Source organism: Triticum aestivum, chromosome 3D, assembly GCF_018294505.1.
Source record: "Triticum aestivum cultivar Chinese Spring chromosome 3D, IWGSC CS RefSeq v2.1, whole genome shotgun sequence".
Lineage (NCBI taxonomy): Eukaryota > Viridiplantae > Streptophyta > Magnoliopsida > Poales > Poaceae > Triticum > Triticum aestivum.
Window position 1 is genome coordinate 612,016,278 of NC_057802.1, and position 16,958 is coordinate 612,033,235.

Genomic DNA, 16,958 nt, shown 5'->3' on the forward strand with positions numbered 1-16,958 from the left:
GGCTGGAAGACTCTCATGAAGCTCAAACGACGAACCATGGTCCCAAAGTTGCCGGTGCTCGCCAGATTCGGGGCCAGACACCCGTGTGGGCTGGTGCCCCTCCCTCTGGCCGCTTTCATCTACGCTGAAAAACGTGCTATCAACCAAAATAATTATTGTACACGATCACAGACTGGAACATTATAGAGAGGTGTACAATAATCAATCTTGCCTACTAGAACGCACTGGAGACGAAGTAGATTGTTGTTGAAGTGCGATGATTCCCGCAGCTAGGTCGTAACTCCAAGCTGCGAGAATTTGTCTCGCCAATCTGCTGATCTAGGGTCTAAGTAGATGACTCGTCTGAGGTATCCACGCATACCTTCCTAGGAATCTTACTACACCAACAAAAATTTGCAGGCGGCTGACCTAGTTGGGTCCTTCTGGTGGAGAGATATCTTAAATCGTAGTTATTGCTTCTGTCACCTTTGGAGATAACTGTGAAGGACACAAACAAAAAACTGATCGATTGAATATCAGGAGCATGCTCAGACACATGCACTTTTTATTGCTGATAATAATTATGCATGCTTACACTGCAATTCACCACCTAAAAAGACAAATGTGCATCTCTTCTTCTTGTTTCCTTTCAGTACATATTGTTGGAAACATTGGGCATTACCTGACCTTGTTCTGGCAATAGACTGCAGTTGATATATTGTGCTCGAAGGAATTGGACCAGACCTTTGTTTATGGATGTTTTCATCATGGCAGCTTGGAGCATATGGAGGGAGAGGAACAACAACCACTTCAAGGGTATGCCCCCATACTATGGCTCACGGTTGGCAAGATTCACAGATTGATTTTCCCTACTCCAACACAAAAGCAAGACGACTCCATTTAAGGCTTTCTGTCTAGTCATCCCTTTTCCTTCTTACTCATCGCACTTCAACAATGAAAAGTGGCTTAACAGGACGTACATGAAGAAGAGAATTTGGGCAGCGTGATATCTTTTAGATGGATTTTCTTTGGTATGTTAAGTAACTAGAGGAGCGAAAGCTTGAACTCTTGCCTTCACCTTCACCTCAACTACGGTATGACCATAATTGATCTGGTAGTGCATTATGAGAATTTTATAGTTCGCCTATGTGAGAACGAGGTGCACGACGACTACACGCACAGTTGCTAGCACCGGCAGTTACTAAATATAAGGCTATTGAGAAGCATGTTGCACTTGTATTCACTCCTGCTAATTTCTTTATTCTACAAGAAGATCTCAAGAAGATGGAGAGCTGGAGATTTTTTAGACGTTGGTGGGAATTGAGTGTAGACCTTCATCATGATATGGCAGAATAACCACAACTTCAGGTATAGTGTTCAGTATCCCAGCATTGATCCACCCCGTCGGAATCGACCAAGAGGACGCACCTCCTCGCTAGCGTCGACGGCCCGGGTCCGTGGACACCCACCTACTGTGTGCCGGGGAGACCGAGTACGCCCAGGAGCGAAGGCAGTCGGTGTTTGAGGGCTGTGGGAATTTGTTGTGGTGGGTGGGGGAAGCGACCGAAGCTAGAGCTTGCAGCTTGGGTGGCGTGCTGTCGGCGGCGATGAGTCCCTGTTCATCCACTGGAAGCTGGCAGTCAGGTCACACAAGAACGAATGAGTCAACGCACTGAACGAGAGATATAGCTTTTTTATTTTAGTTTTTTCTTGGGTGGGTCCCACATGTAAAGAGGGATCAAAATGTGATGTGGCGGTGCCCACTCAATAGTCAACGTGATAAAAACCGCTTACTGAGTCAAAATCGGGTGGAGGGTTGATTTCTGAACCGAATGATTAGTTCGAGCTGTGGGATGGCCGGTTTAGAGTTGAGAGTTGAATATTGAACGGTTTGGTTAGTTGCGGGTTGTAATGTAGACTTTTCTTCCAAAAATATAGTGTAAAAGAATGAGTTCTTCACTTTTGGGTGGATTAGCAGATCCATTACCTGAAATAGAAGTACATGATGTCTGTGTAATTCTAATCAGAAACACATGGGTTAAATCTTAGCAAATATTAAACTAATTCTATGATTGAGTTTTCATTTGATGAATCAGAGGATAAAAAAGCAACTTGTATTGTATTTTTAAAATAAAATAGAAACAAAATGTTTGCAATTAATGACATTTGATAATCCTTACACGAAGAAAACACCTAAAGTTTCATATACCTGCAACAATACCTTGTTATTCAGAACTTGTGAGTGTCCAAAAGATAATTTCAGATGGAAATAACAGAAAAACTATCTACCTGCTCCTATGCGAACAGGTCTTTCGTGATTGGTGATAGGGAGGATCATCAGGGGCACCTGCTGTTGGAACTGGAAACTAGTTTCCAAAACCCAACCGTAAACAAGCCTCTTGGATTGTTGAGGGTTGTTTTTAAATCTAGCAAGGTGACCTCTTTTTTCCATGATGCGCGCCACTTATTTTTAAATTACTTTACTTCGCTTGTTCTTAACCATAATGCCGACTGATAAATGCCACACGTGTGGCAGTAACACATGGCGACTCCGAATGTTTTTTGTGGCAAATCTAGTACACGAGGATGGCAACTTTAGTTGTCAAGCATGACAACATTTTTTTGAATGGCAAGTTTCATTTTTATTTTTGGGTTTGTTTTTTTCTTTTCGGATGGCAACTTTAGTTGTAAAAAACGTCAGGGCTGGATTGCCTCGTGCCACACGTGTGGCACTTATCATTTGTTTTTTTTCTAAAACAGAAGATTGAATTTATCATCGCAAGTCTAAGAGGCAAAGACCACTTTATCTGCTCCATGTGGGATCAATATATCTTTACTTTAAAAATGTACAACCAAACTATGTGCACTTGTAGAACATCACCTGGCTACCTAAGTTTTCATGCAGTGGTATTACGGCTCCATGGATTCCCCAACGTATTATTTAGAACAACAAATACCTATGGCTCCATCAAAGCCCCTATACTCTAGAACAACCAATACTATGGATGTGAAAGTCCTAATTTCGTTGGATCACACACAAATTAGCATCATCATGTCTTTTTGTGACACGAAAGAAGCTCTACCTCTCAAGGCCACCCTATGACTGATGAGGATCCTCGTCTTGTTCCCCATGATGAGAGCGTCGATAGCCTCTTGCACCATCCTACTCGGCTCGGACTCGATGGACGATGGAGAAACTTGCCTCATCGAGCAGGATGATGGGGCGTTCTTTAGCACATTGCGGGTGATGGTGATCCGCTATTTCTGCCAAAGATTTGAATGGGTCACACTCAAAGGTGCACAATTTAGTTAGAATATCTACTAAATTAGTTTGTCATATGTAAGATACTAGTAAATACATACATGCAAGCATGTTTATATTTGGCATAATATTACTCGTACCTTGATATTAGGTCGAATATTAATTGCATGTCAATTATGTGATTAGCGTTGATATTGATATTTGGTATGGCATTAATTGCACGCTAAACATGTTGAGTGCTCACCGTTGGAGCAATCAAGGTCATTGGATAGACATGGTTTTACGGCTGGGATTAGTTGAATCTCGCCCTTTGGACCTTTTTATGTTAGTATATATAAGTAATAATATTAAATGCAGGCAATCTGAAAGATATAACCAAAATTTACCTTATTTAAGTGAACCAAGAGTAAATGCTCTCTAGCGACGAGTGTATATATAAAGATACAATCGTGTATTATTCTCGACGCCCAAACAGAAACGGGAATAAGAGGTTTGAGCCTGATCTTATGGAGGGAAAAGCTATTCTTCTTTGCCTTATGGTGCTTGTGCAGCTAGGAAATTCCGTTCATGTTGGTATGGAATCACTCTCGTTGTCCCTATACATGTTTCCTTTCTCCTCTTGAACACAGTAAACTAATATTGTCAGTTGGGCTGCATGAATTTCTTTTAGTTTTTTAATTATGTATATTTTTGTCTACAGACAAATGTAGGGCGGTAATTGCCTTTTCAGGCACCACATGCATTGAACTATCTTGCATATTGGCCTGCCAGAAGTCCTTCGGAGATCACGCCATAAACTCGGCATGTAGGCTCGTTGGCCTAGCCACTCTGAATTGTTACTGCAAGGTCTGTTTCTAGAGTTGCACTAAACCATTGTACGTATCAAATAATGGATAATGATGAGATCCAGCAATAAAATCCTCTTTGTGACATGCATGCGAGAATGTATATTGATCACCAATTTTGGATGTTTTTTTTTTCTTTGTCGTGTGGAATATGATTTGGCTATTTTGTGTTTGCATGGCCTCATTCATGGTTCATATGTTCGGAAACTAGTTTTAGCATTATCTGTGGAAACACATGTCCATGGAAAAAGTCCATTTTAAACCTTGAACTCGTAGAGGTTCGGTAGAATGAACCCTCAAGTCGAAATCCCGGTCGATCGCACCCTGAACTATGCAATTCCGGTCTAAATCGAACCCTGGCATCGTTTGAACCAGTCAACCGGGATTCGCCTGTGTTCTTTCAAAAAAAACGCCTTGCTTTATATGTAATCATGCAAAAGAACTCTGACATTATTTTCCTACATGTAATTTTCCCGCCTCGCCCGGGAATCGAACCTGGGTCGCGGCAAAATGGCGCGCGCGCGCGCAGACCACTACACCACACGTCGGCTTGTTTCGTAATACAGGCCTATATCGTTTTATACAATAATTTAGACACGTTCGATCTTCCTTCCCACAAATAAAAAGTTCGCCGCCCCCCAGGATTCGAATCTGGGTCCCGCGAAATTCGCAGCGCGTGCACAAATCATCATGCCAATCGATCTGTTTGAGCTAATTACTGGTTTACTCTGCCTTTGATTTAAACACTGATTTTTTTTGGGATGAAGACCCACCTAGTTTCATTATGCCTTTTGTAATAGCAGATGTAACACTGTTGGCTAAGAAATAAAGATCGAGAGGCTTTCCCTTAAAAAAAACTATAGACACGTCCGGAGCTTTGATGACTGTTACGTTTTTTGTATGCGTTTTTATTTTCGGATTTCTTTTATCCTTTTTCAGATGTTTGGTATTCTTCGGGTTTTTAATTATTGCATATTTCTTTGTTATATAGGTTTTGTAATAATCGGTGACGTCTTTTCACTATTGTCGACACATTTTTAATTTACACTGAATTTTTCATTATGTAAGATATTTTGTAAATACAAACTTAACATTATTGTATAATATATAAACAAGTTCTTTTATATATGGTGAACATTTTTTAATATTACTGCATAATTTTTATATTATGTGATATTTTTAAAAAATACACACTGAACATTACGGAATAATCATATGATGACTTTTTAAATATACAATGATGTTTTTTAATATATATTGCACTTTTTATATTATGCGATATTTTTTTAAATAAACACTGGACATTATTGTATAAATACACACTAAACATTAAGTTCGTCGATTTCCAAAAAGAATCACGAATTTAAGAAAAAGACGAAAGGAAAGATGAAAAGAATAAAAAAGGGAGAAACTAAACGTAATGTAGGTATTGTCCTGTTGGTTTGTTCGGTCAATCAATATCAAGGGGTCTCGTTTTTTTTTTGAGAATTGTCAAGGGGTCTCGTGTTCGAGCCGTGCTGTGCGCTTGTTTTTTGTTTTTAAACGAAAAAGCTAAAGCGGGCCGGGCCAGGAGGGTGTTGCGCCCTTTGCGAATTTTGGTTTTTTAACGAAAAAAAACTAAAGCGGGCCGGCCCAGGAGGGTGTTGCGCCCTTTGCGAATTTTGGTTTTTTAACGAAAAAAAACTAAAGCGGGCCGGCCCAACGGGGAGCAGGTGTGTGCCCTTTGCAAAATGCCACTAATCCCGGCCATCCTTCGCAACATGGACAATCCTTGTTTGGGAAATGATTCGAAGGTTTGATTTGAACCGGGATTGCATAGTTTAGGATGCGATCGACCGGGATTTCGACTTGAGGGTTCATTTCGCGGAACCTCTACGAGTTCAAGGTTTAAAATAGACTTTGTCCCATGTCCATAGAAGTGTGTCGAGGACACGAACCGGACCGGAGACACAGCAGTGGGCGCGATATGCCGATGCGATAGAGGTAACGTGTGATTATGTGGATATGGTGAACAACGCGATCGAACTGTTGGAACATCGGGCCTTATATATAAATGGAGATTTAATATCGATTGATTTAGGAAAACATGTACTCCTGCGTACGTACATTAGATTGGAGGCCGAGTCGACAACCTCCTAAAAAACGAAAAAACATGGGCATATATGTTACAGAATTTTGTCTATGTACGTGCGCACCAAACCTAATTAATCGGCCCCGATCCAATCATGGAAGTAGTGCCGGCGGCCATGGAAGTCTCGCTCCCGGACGACCTCCTCGCCGAGATCCTTGTCCGCGTGAGGAACGGGGCTGCCCTCTTCCGCTGTGCCATGACGTGCAAACAGTGGCGCCGCCTCGTCACCGATCCATGCTTTCTCCGGCGCTGCTGGCCAGAGGACGCCGGCGATTCATCCTGCTCCTTCGTCGGCTTCTTCACCAAGGGAAATCGCCATGGGGAAGGGGATGCAGGGCCTTTTCGGGGCCCGGAGCCATACTTCGTCCCAGCATCGCCATCGCCTCTGGGTCTTAGGCCCCGCGCCCTGAGCTCCTTCGTGACCCCTCCCCGTGCCGGCTTCTTCGACTATGCAAAGCCTCTTGTCTCGCGCCATGGCCTCGTTCTTGTGCGCCTCGAAGTCGAAGTGCAGGACATGCCAGGTTATCCGGACAAAACCTTCTTTCAATTGGCGGTATGCAACCTGCTCGTCGGCACGTGCGACCTGCTCCCTCCTGTGAGGTTCCGCCTGACGTCGACCCCCGACAGTTGTAGTGGCTATGCCATTCTAACCAGTACAGATCGTTGCCCCATTAACGAGCCATCTCTACCGATCGAGCAACCCTTCATCTTTCTTCAAAATGGTGGTCATCCGCACAGGGTACAAAGATGGCAAGTACAGTCTCCATGTTTTCTCGTCCGACAAAGCAAGCTGGAGCGTGCGTGACAACTGCTTCGACAAGACTCCGCATCCGTACCGCTACCGGTTGTTTAGTGACGCCACTGTGTGTCGTGGCATGGTACGCTGGGTAATTAGTTGTGCTGGACGGCCAGGATTTTGCGTCATGAATCTTAACGTTTGGAATCACCACATCTGCAGAACCAAGCTCCCCTTCAAAATGGACCTCCAATCTGTCAGTCCATGCCTTACTCTAGGTATTGATGGGACACTAGCAGTACTATGGATGCGAAAGGCAGATTCCAAACTAGAAATTTGGGAGCAACAAGAGAACCAACAAAATATAAGTAGACGTGTTACTTCAGAATGGTTATGCACGGGGAAGATCCAGCTAAAACTACCTGAGAAGACTCGAGGTAGAGGGTTACGCGTCTGGACAAGTGAGGAGGTGGTGGATTTGTATCGCATGGGTGGCATCTCCCCAAGTGCTGTCTCGCTCTTGGACATTGATTGGTCGTCGATCTTTGTTAATCGGCTTACGAGGTAGATATATATTTTCACCTTTTTAGTTTCTCTTGTGAAGTATGGTAGATAAATTATCATGTTACAGATCGGTGAACCGCCAATTTTGTTTCCCAACTTATTTGTGTACTTTATAATGTCGTATTATTAAGTTAATCATGCATTCCGTATTGGTTTGGAACTCAAAGCACTCCCTCTCATCTTCTAGCCGTGTGACGGCTCCAATGTGGAAGAGGCGACGCGAGCAAATAGGAACCAAGAAGGGAAAGGGTCACAGCGACATATCGAAGGAGGCGAAGCAGGGCTCAATGGCATAAGGAAATCGATTCATCAAAACAAAATCACTAGAAGCTTTAGTCTCTTTTTTACGGTGCTACTGCCATGTTTTCCTTAAATCTTGGCGGGCGCCATAAATAACCAATGATGGCGAAATTACCATGTTATGAACATATTGTTCTAAGGTAGCAGTGTTTTTACTCCAATTTTCAGGTTAGATATTTAGGTTTGCAATCTTTCATTAGACTGGTTTTAATTCACTTTGATTTGATTCGAATTTTCCAGCAGTCGCTTCGTATTCAATTCGACATACTTAAGAGAGGCATCCTCACTAACTTATTTATCTCAAACATGTAAGAATGCCACATCATCATATAATTACCAAAGGGATAAGGTCCATCTCAACATGCAACAATGCATGGAACATATTTTTCATTCAATTATTCAACTTATATTCAATAAATATTTTACAAATATACATATTCAAATATAACAAGTCATATGTATTTTTACTTTTGGTTCGCGTGTTATTAATCTAAATATTTATATTACATACTGTCAAATCTAATTGAAGTATACTGCAACCGATTTATGCAGCAACGTGCAGGGTATACTGTCAAATCAAATTACTACAGTATTTAGTTCTTACAGTTTTGAGGTGCTGAGGTTACACTTCATATTTTCTTGGAATTGACTTGAATCTCTGTTAAAATTATTTCCATATTAGCCGAGAATTATGTGAGTCATCTTTGCTCTCTCCGAATTACTGTTGTCAAGGTATAGTTGTTTTTGCTTCAAATTTTTTTCTTAACACAGTACAATCGAAGTCGCTCACATACACGAGCATACACTCGCCCTTATGAATGCACATCCTCCCCTATGAGCACCTCCGAGAGACTGAGCCGACATAGCATCTTGAAATTGACAAAGTCACTGTCGTGGATAGTAGAAGAGGGATAGGATAAAGGAGCGTGATCTATCGAGATGCAAACGGATGACACGAATAAATTTAACGAGTTCGGGCCTCTCATGCTTGAGATAACAACTCTACGTCTTATGCTCCGGAGATGCTTTCTTTTATCTGCGTGTGAACACGAGGTTACAAGGTGTGTGAGGGAGTTTGAGAGAGGGAGGTGGAAGAAAAATGAGTCCCCGAACTGCGTGGTGAGGGGTATCTTATATAGGGTGCGCCACCGCCTTACGTCCTATGTTACAAGTGGAAGAATTAATGATAGTCACCACAAGGTAATGCTCCATTCATCGATGGTGATGGTTCAAATGCCTTGCATGCCTGTTGGCCTTCACACACAAGAAAAGGAAGTTGCTTTTTTTCTTCTTTTGAGGGTAAGTTGCTTATTCTCGGTTGCAATGAATGCGCAGTCGTGTCATCCCTGAAACTACTTCCGATGGTATGAAGACCAAACCTAGACAGTTCCTGATAGTTGAGAGACAAATAATGTCAGGTGTAGAACTGAAAGACCAAACTTGCACCTTTAACAGTTAGAGAGCAAAATTAGACCTTCCCTTTCTTTTCCTATGAGTGTTTTGCACCAAGTACAAAATTATTATTTTTTTGCGAGGGAAAAGTAAATATCTTTTGAGTACGTAGAACATCTTCAAAGAATTTTGGTGAAAATTACAGACGAGTGGCCTCAAGTTGGGATAATATCACAAGCGAAAATTGCCATGTCAAAGTGTTCCACGTGACCGAATGACCAACGGAGAGTGTTATTGATCTTTAGAGCATCTACAGCTGGATTTGGCAAATCCGACCCTCAAACGTCCGTGGACGCGCTCCGACGCGTCCGCAGACACTGACTGGTCAAGTCTCAAATTACCCTTCTCACATCCGAACACCTCAATTAGCATACCTTAAATCCATACAAACTCATGCAACTATGTAAATAACGCATTACACACATCGTCGGGCTACTACACCACTAATATGCCATCGGACTACCAAAATTTGGCATGTTTGGATGCCCTTGCCCTTCCCAGCGCCCTTGACATCCTTCTCGTGAAAATACCGGTCGAAGATGTAGTAGGGATCAAGCCAGATTTGCTTGTCGCCGGAGCTATCCAACCCGTCGTTGTACTCCTTCTCCTACTTGGGTGGCAGTTCGAGCTTGGTACGGAACGCTCGATTCTGCTCTTGGGCGAGGACACGTGTGTTTCTCCACTGCCACTACTTTACGGTGCGGGCGCGGATGGCTTCCTCCTCTGCGGCCGTCCGCGCCGCCGCATTAGCCGCCTCCGCCGTCGTCATGTTGGCAACGAGGAGGGCCTCCGCCGCCCTTATCCTCTCCTTCCCACAGCGGTCAAACTGCTCTCGGTGGGACTCATACTCCACCGGACCGGTGATGGGGAATGTGAGATTTGAAGGCTCTTGGGACCGTGATGACCCAGCCTTAGAGGATCCGAGCGCCCGATGCACCGATGCTATGGAGCCGCGCCGGCCGGATGTTGTCCTCCCGACAGCGGCGGAGTGCAATGCGGACGACCATTGCCTTCTCCAATCCGCAGGGGATTTTCGACAAAGGGTGGATTTTATTAGCTCAATATGGAGCATCAAGGGGATACAAACACAAAGAGCACACACCCGGCCTCTGCATAGCTAAGATGCACACAGCCAACACAAACGCGCACACACAAAAATCACACCGACAACTAGCAAAGTCATACGACCGAAGCTATGCCAAGGCGGATAGGAAACAAAAAGAAAGTGAAAAAAAGCAATGATAATCCACGCCGAGCAGGTGTTGATCCAAAAGAAGATGGTGCAAGCGCACGTGATCCGAACGTGGACACAGCCACGCAGACTAAACGCGCACGCACTATGAAAGCGGCTTGCCAAAGACCGTCTGCGGAACCAGAACCTCCGTCGATGTTCAAGTGACATCGGTCGCAGCTCAAATAGCAAGAAGAGATGGTACCGCCAAAATCTCATTGAGACGCTCCGGCGATCCCATGCTTCCGATGCAAGTGCTTGTCAATGGTAAATCTTAGCATGACCATGGGCCCCAGACTATACACCACGAGCCTACATTGCACCACCTTGGCTGCAACAAGCCGTCAATATCATCGAAGATGACTTGGCTATCTGTACCGCTATCACATCCCTGGACTACCACTGTGCACCACGTTCGCAAGGCCACACTGCAGTAACGGATCATCCCTGCTTGACGGCACAAAAGCAACCGGCAAACCGCCACCAGCCACTAGTCTCGCTAACTAGGCCCAACTCCAAGATGATACCCCCAACGGGGAACACGACCCCAAGTGCCGCCATCATCCGATCCGGGCAAACCCGGACCTAGGGTTTCCCCTCAAGTGTTCTGGGAGGGAAGCCGGAGATTACATGTCGACGCCTTCATCAAGGTAGCGACGCCATAGGCGCCGTCGTCGTTGGCTTCGACCGTAGTCAAAGTCTGGCTTTCCCCCGCAGTCTCCATCTCCTCCAGAAAAATGAGCCTAGCTGCTCCACCACGTCCACCTTCTTCACCACAGGACCACCATGGCCGGAGGACTGGATCCTTCTAAGCCGGAAAGTCCCGAGGCAGGCTGATGAGATATGGATCAGATCAGGGACCGCACCGGCCGAAGAAGGCGCCACACCAGATCACCGGAGCGTCGTCGCCTTGTGCACGCCATCCAGCCACCGCCATGCATCTGGGCCTCCCAGCATCGACGCCATGCCGCCGCCCGCCGCCGGTGAGCGCCGCAGCCCCACCACCCTCTCCCGCAGATCCGGCCAAGGCATCTCGTGGCCAGCCGCCACACAGATCAGCCGAGGCATCCGGTGGGTTGCCGCCAATGAGATCCAGGCCGGGGGAGAGAGAGGCCAACTCAGGGAAGCGCCCCGCCGCCGCCGTCCCCAGACCTGCCCGGGCTTCGCCTGCAGGGCCTCAGGCGGCGACGAGACGAGGAGGAGGGAGGGGGAGTCCGGCGGCGACGCGATTGGATCTCCCCCGAGTCGCCAGAGAAGGAGGCGACGCGGGGGTCTGCGTAGAAAGCTGACGTGCTTCTGTGTCTGACAGCTTTGTGTGACACGCCCACTCGACGGATCCGGACTGGGTGAAGTCAGATCCGCTGCCCTCCATGCCGGAGAAGACCTGAGATCACCGGACAGGAGCTTGGGTGGCGGAGGGGAGTGGAGCGGAGTTGCTTCGGTTTGGTCCGGCGAGCAGATGAGGAGAAATATGTGGGGCCGGGTGGGCTACCGTGGGCCGGGTTTGACATGGCAGACGCGCTCGAGCGCGTCCGGGCGCCCCCATATCCTTCTCATATTTGGGCTGGATATTAAAGATGCCGGTCAGCCTGGGCGGCTGAGGCCTGTTTGAAGTGTCCGTCTGGGTAGAATTTTTGTGACCAGTTAGTCACCGGACAGTTCGCCTGGGTATTCGAGACGGGTTTGAAGCGCCTGGCTATAGATATTCATAATATATATTTTTTGAGAGAGATTATTGATCTTTAGTTGCTTCCACTAAGCCTATGTACCGGTCAAAAAACTGCATCTCTGCAGAGTTCCATCGTGAACGGGGGATTAGGCTATATCCGAACTATGTTTTGGCTGGAGAGAAAAGTGCGGCACATTATTCATCAGCGATATCCAATCACATGTTTACACAGTCAACCTCCAAACCGGGATGATGGAGGAGCTAGTGGATTGGCCCCGCAGGCGCTCCCTGTACCATTGGGATTCCATGCCCTTGGAGATTGATTGGCCCACGATTTTCATTTCTCGCCTTACCAGGTATAGGTAGCCAGTCTTATGGACACATACACTTTTTTCGCTTCTTCTGAAAAGTATGACGGATAACCTATCGTACTATGGGGTTGATGAACCGTAAGCATTGTTGTTCAACATGGTCACACGTTTAATGTCAGTTATTAATGGTGTTTCCGTTCTTTGGTTTGGGATTCCATGCATACCCTACCATCTCCTCACTGCGATTCAGCTCCAACCAGGAAAAGGCAACCGAGGGAAAGAGGCATCAGGAAGGGCAAGGATCGTGGTAGCACATCAAAGAAGGTGAAGTACAGCGCGGCAACATAAGATGTTCTATTGTAATTATCTGCATGGCAGCCTGAACCTTTACGATGAGTCATTCTTGATCTCCCATAATTAATTGGTTTGAAATTTGTGTGATGTTGAATTTGTTTCTAGTCAAATGCTAATTCGGTTTCATGAATATATAGTTGCATGTTTGTAGCTAAAATTTCATTAATAATTTCATTTGTGTGATCAAAGAAGGCGAAGCACAGCGCGGCAGCATAAGAAATGGGATTCATTTTATATAAAAAAAGCACAAACAAACTCGAGAGTCTATTTACTTTTCATTAATAATTTTACTATTTCTTGCCGTAGAGCTTTCCGTATCTAGCCAAATTAAGACAAAAATTTTGGGACGGAGGTATCTTGATAAATCTAAGACAAGAATTTTGGGACGGAGGAAGTAAGTATTTAATTGTTTTTGTCTCTGGCTTATTCCTGGTTATGTCTATGGCACTTCTTTCTTCATTTATTTCCTAGACTTATGCATTTCTTATTATTCACTTTTGTTATCCAATAATCGAATTACTATTGTTGTCTTTAGTTTTTACAGGTCTGAGGTGCTGAAGTTACGATTTATATTTGTTATAATTGGTTTGTCAGTGTGTGGTCGTCTAGTTGCTATACTCAAATGTCAATTGGGAATCATACATATAGCTGCCAAGTATTTAGGTTGGATTTTTTTTTATTGAAGGTCAATTTGTTTTCACTCCAATGTGAAATAGACACGGTAAATAATAAGATGGCTGAAGGATGATGGCCCGAAGGAAAGCTATGGGAATGGGTTGCTACGAGGATGACAAGAGGGTGGAGGGGACACCCAAGAAGCAGAAGCCCAATGATGCATGTGTAACAGGGCGAACTCAGCGACGCTGAAAGAGGAGGATCCAAACACTATGGAGGCAACCGGCTAAGGGGCCGCCGGTGAACTGACGGGGCCGCAAGAGCCGCCCCGTCAGGAGCAATGAATTGTATAAGTTGGAACTGTCGGGGGGCGGCCAACAAACCGACAGTTCGTGACTTAGTTGGCATGGTGAAATCTACGAAAGCAAAAATTGTTTTTCTATGTGAGACTAGGCAGAGTTCAGACAAAGTCAAGCGTTTGTGTGGGAGATTAGGTTTAAGGGGCTTCTCTGGAGTTAGTAGTGTTGGTTTGAGTGGAGGCCTTGCCCTCTTTTGGTGTGATAGTCTGCATGTCGAAGTTCAGTCAGCTAATGAAAGATTCATTGATGTGCACGTGCGACTCTCTGAGCATGATCCTTTGTGGCGGCTGACGTGTGTCTACGGGGAGCCGCGTACTGAGAACAGACACCGTATGTGGACAATTATGAGAGACCTCAAACAATCCTCTGATCTACCGTGGTGTGTCATGGGTGACTTCAACGAAGCTATGTGGTCATTTGAGCATTTTTCTACAACACCACGCAGCGATAGCCAGATGTTGGCTTTCCGGGATACTTTAGAGGTATGTGCGCTTGTTGATCTCGGTTTTTCGGGCTTACCGTTTACTTATGATAACAAGCAGCGTGGAAGAAGGAATGTGCGGGTGAGGCTCGACAGGGCTGTGGCGGACAACAGGTGGCGGGATATTTTCTCGGAAGCTCGGGTGGTTCACAATGTTTCGCCATGCTCGGACCATGTGGCCCTCGTGCTGGAGTGTATAAAGGAGGATACTACTGCTAATACCCGCTGTAGCTTGCGTCGGTATGAGGCCTTCTGGGAGCGTGATGCATCTTTACCTGAGAAGGTTGCTGCTGTGTGGGAAGAAGCTGGCCAAAAGTTCAGTTTGGGTGATGTCCAGGCTGGTCTGACGAAACTGATGGTAGAGCTACATGCATGGAGCAAGAAAAAGTTTGGTAACATCACACAGGAGCTTGAGAAGTCTAGAAGCCGGCTGGAAGAATTGATGAATATGAACGCTGACAGGAATGAAATCCGGATGGTCGAGGACCAATGCAAGAGCTCTTGTACCGGGAAGAAATGTTCTGGATGCAACGCAGCAGAGTTGATTGGCTCAGAGAGGGAGACAGAAACACAAATTTTTTTCAGAGCCGTGCAGTGTGGCGAGCAAGAAAGAACAGGGTTAAACGTTTGATCGACGAGGCAGGCTGTAGTCATGGAGACCATGCAGTTATGGGGGGTATGGTCAATTCTTACTTTCAAAACCTTTTCACCCGTGACAACACTCTTGACCAATGGCCTTTGCTATCACTTTTTGAAGGAAAAGTTACACCTGAGATGAACCCTCGTTTGTGTGCTGATTTTAGTGAGAAAGAAATCTCTGATAGCTTATTCCAAATGGGTCCGTTGAAAGCTCCTGGGAAGGATGGATTTCCTGCAAGGTTTTTTCAGAAAAACTGGGCAGTAATGAAAGATGAAATTATCAAGGGCGTCAGGGAGTTTTCAGAACGGGCCGCATGCCAGAAGGGGTAAATGAAACAGTAATTGTTCTTATCCCAAAAATTGATAACCCAGCTCGTCTCATTGATTTCAGGCCTATAAGCCTCTACAATGTCATTTACAAAATTATTGCTAAGTGCTTGGTGAATAGATTACGGCCATTGCTTGATGACATCATTTCACCGTACCAAAGTGCTTTTGTCCTAGGACGTTTAATCACGGATAATGCGGTGTTAGCTTTTGAGTGTCTTCACTTCCTTCAGCATGAGAAAAATCCAGAGAACAGTTTTTGCGCATATAAATTGGATCTCTCTAAGGCTTATGACAGGGTGGATTGGGGTTTCTTGGAGCAAGCGATGATCAAGTTAGGCTTCTCTCATCAGTGGGTGCAATGGATAATGTCATGTGTTACCTCAGTGAGATATTCCGTCAAATTTAATGGAGTCATCTTGGATTCGTTTGCACCGTCGCGTGGGCTTCGGCAAGGTGACCCATTGTCCCCTTTCTTATTTCTATTTGTGGCTGATGGTTTATCCGCATTACTGAAGCAGGGAGTGGAGACACAGGCAATCCAATCTGTTAAGATATGTAGCAGAGCACCTGGTATATCACACTTGCTATTTGCAGATGATACCTTGTTGTTTTTTAAGGCTAATGTTGCCCAGGCGACTTATGTGAAGGAAGTTATTCAGAGATACGCCCGAGCCACTGGTCAACTTATAAACCCACATAAATGCTCTATACAATTTGGTGATAACTGTCCTTTGATGATACAGACCGGTGTAAGACAAGTATTGCAAGTGCAAAATTCTGAATTTGAAGGTAAATATCTTGGCCTACCGACGCCTGATGGGCGTATGCATAAGGGGAGATTTCAGATGTTGCAAGCAAGCTTAACCAAGAGGATCATGGCATGGGGGGACACCCTCACAAAGGCAGGAAAGGAGACCTTAATTAAATCTGTCTTGCAGGCCATCCCAACCTATATAATGGGGGTGTTTAAATTGCCATATTCTGTTTGTGATGACCTCACGCGGCTAGTGCGGAACTTCTGGTGGGGCTCGAAGCAAGGGAAAAGGAAAACCCATTGGCATGCCTGGGACAAGCTCCTGGAGCCAAAAGGAAAGGGTGGACTGGGATTCCGTGATTTTCGGCTATTTAATCAAGCCCTTCTTGCGAGACAAGCATGGCGTCTATTGACCAATCCAGACTCACTATGCACTTAGGTATTAAAAGCAAAATATTACCCTAACGGATCCCTTGAGGATACTGTTTTTTCAGGCAATGCTTCTCCAACGTGGCATGCCATTCATCACGGCCTTGAGCTCCTCAAAAAAGGACTCATATGGCGGGTGGGGAATGGCGAGCGAATCCGCATATGGCGTGATCCTTGGATTCCGAGGCCCACATCCTATCGTCCGATCACACCTCGGGCCACCTGTCGGCTTAGGCGGGTGTCCGAGCTCCTTGACGACAATGGTCGATGGCGGACGGATCTCCTTCAGCAGCATTTCTTGGCCCCAGATGTACAGTGCATCTTGTCGATCAAGGCCAGCCCACGGCGACTGGGGGATGTCCTCTCATGGGCGCCAGATACACGAGGTGTCTTCAGTGTTCGAAGTGCGTACAAGCTCGCGCTGGAGGACTGTACCCGCTCCACTACGTGCGCCACGAGCAGGGCACCGGACGGCACGCGTGTCGTCTGGAAGGCAGTGTGGGGGTGCCCTGCCCCC

General features: G+C 45.6%; 1 long non-coding RNA gene across 1 annotated transcript; it reads left to right on the forward strand.

Annotated features, from left to right (window-relative positions):
• The first annotated feature begins 3,703 nt into the window (after window positions 1-3,703).
• Window positions 3,704-4,177, forward strand: LOC123075929 (uncharacterized). Its single transcript, XR_006436234.1, has 2 exons — window positions 3,704-3,814; window positions 3,942-4,177. It is a non-coding gene; the product is annotated as an uncharacterized lncRNA (long non-coding RNA).
• The last annotated feature ends 12,781 nt before the right edge of the window (window positions 4,178-16,958 follow it).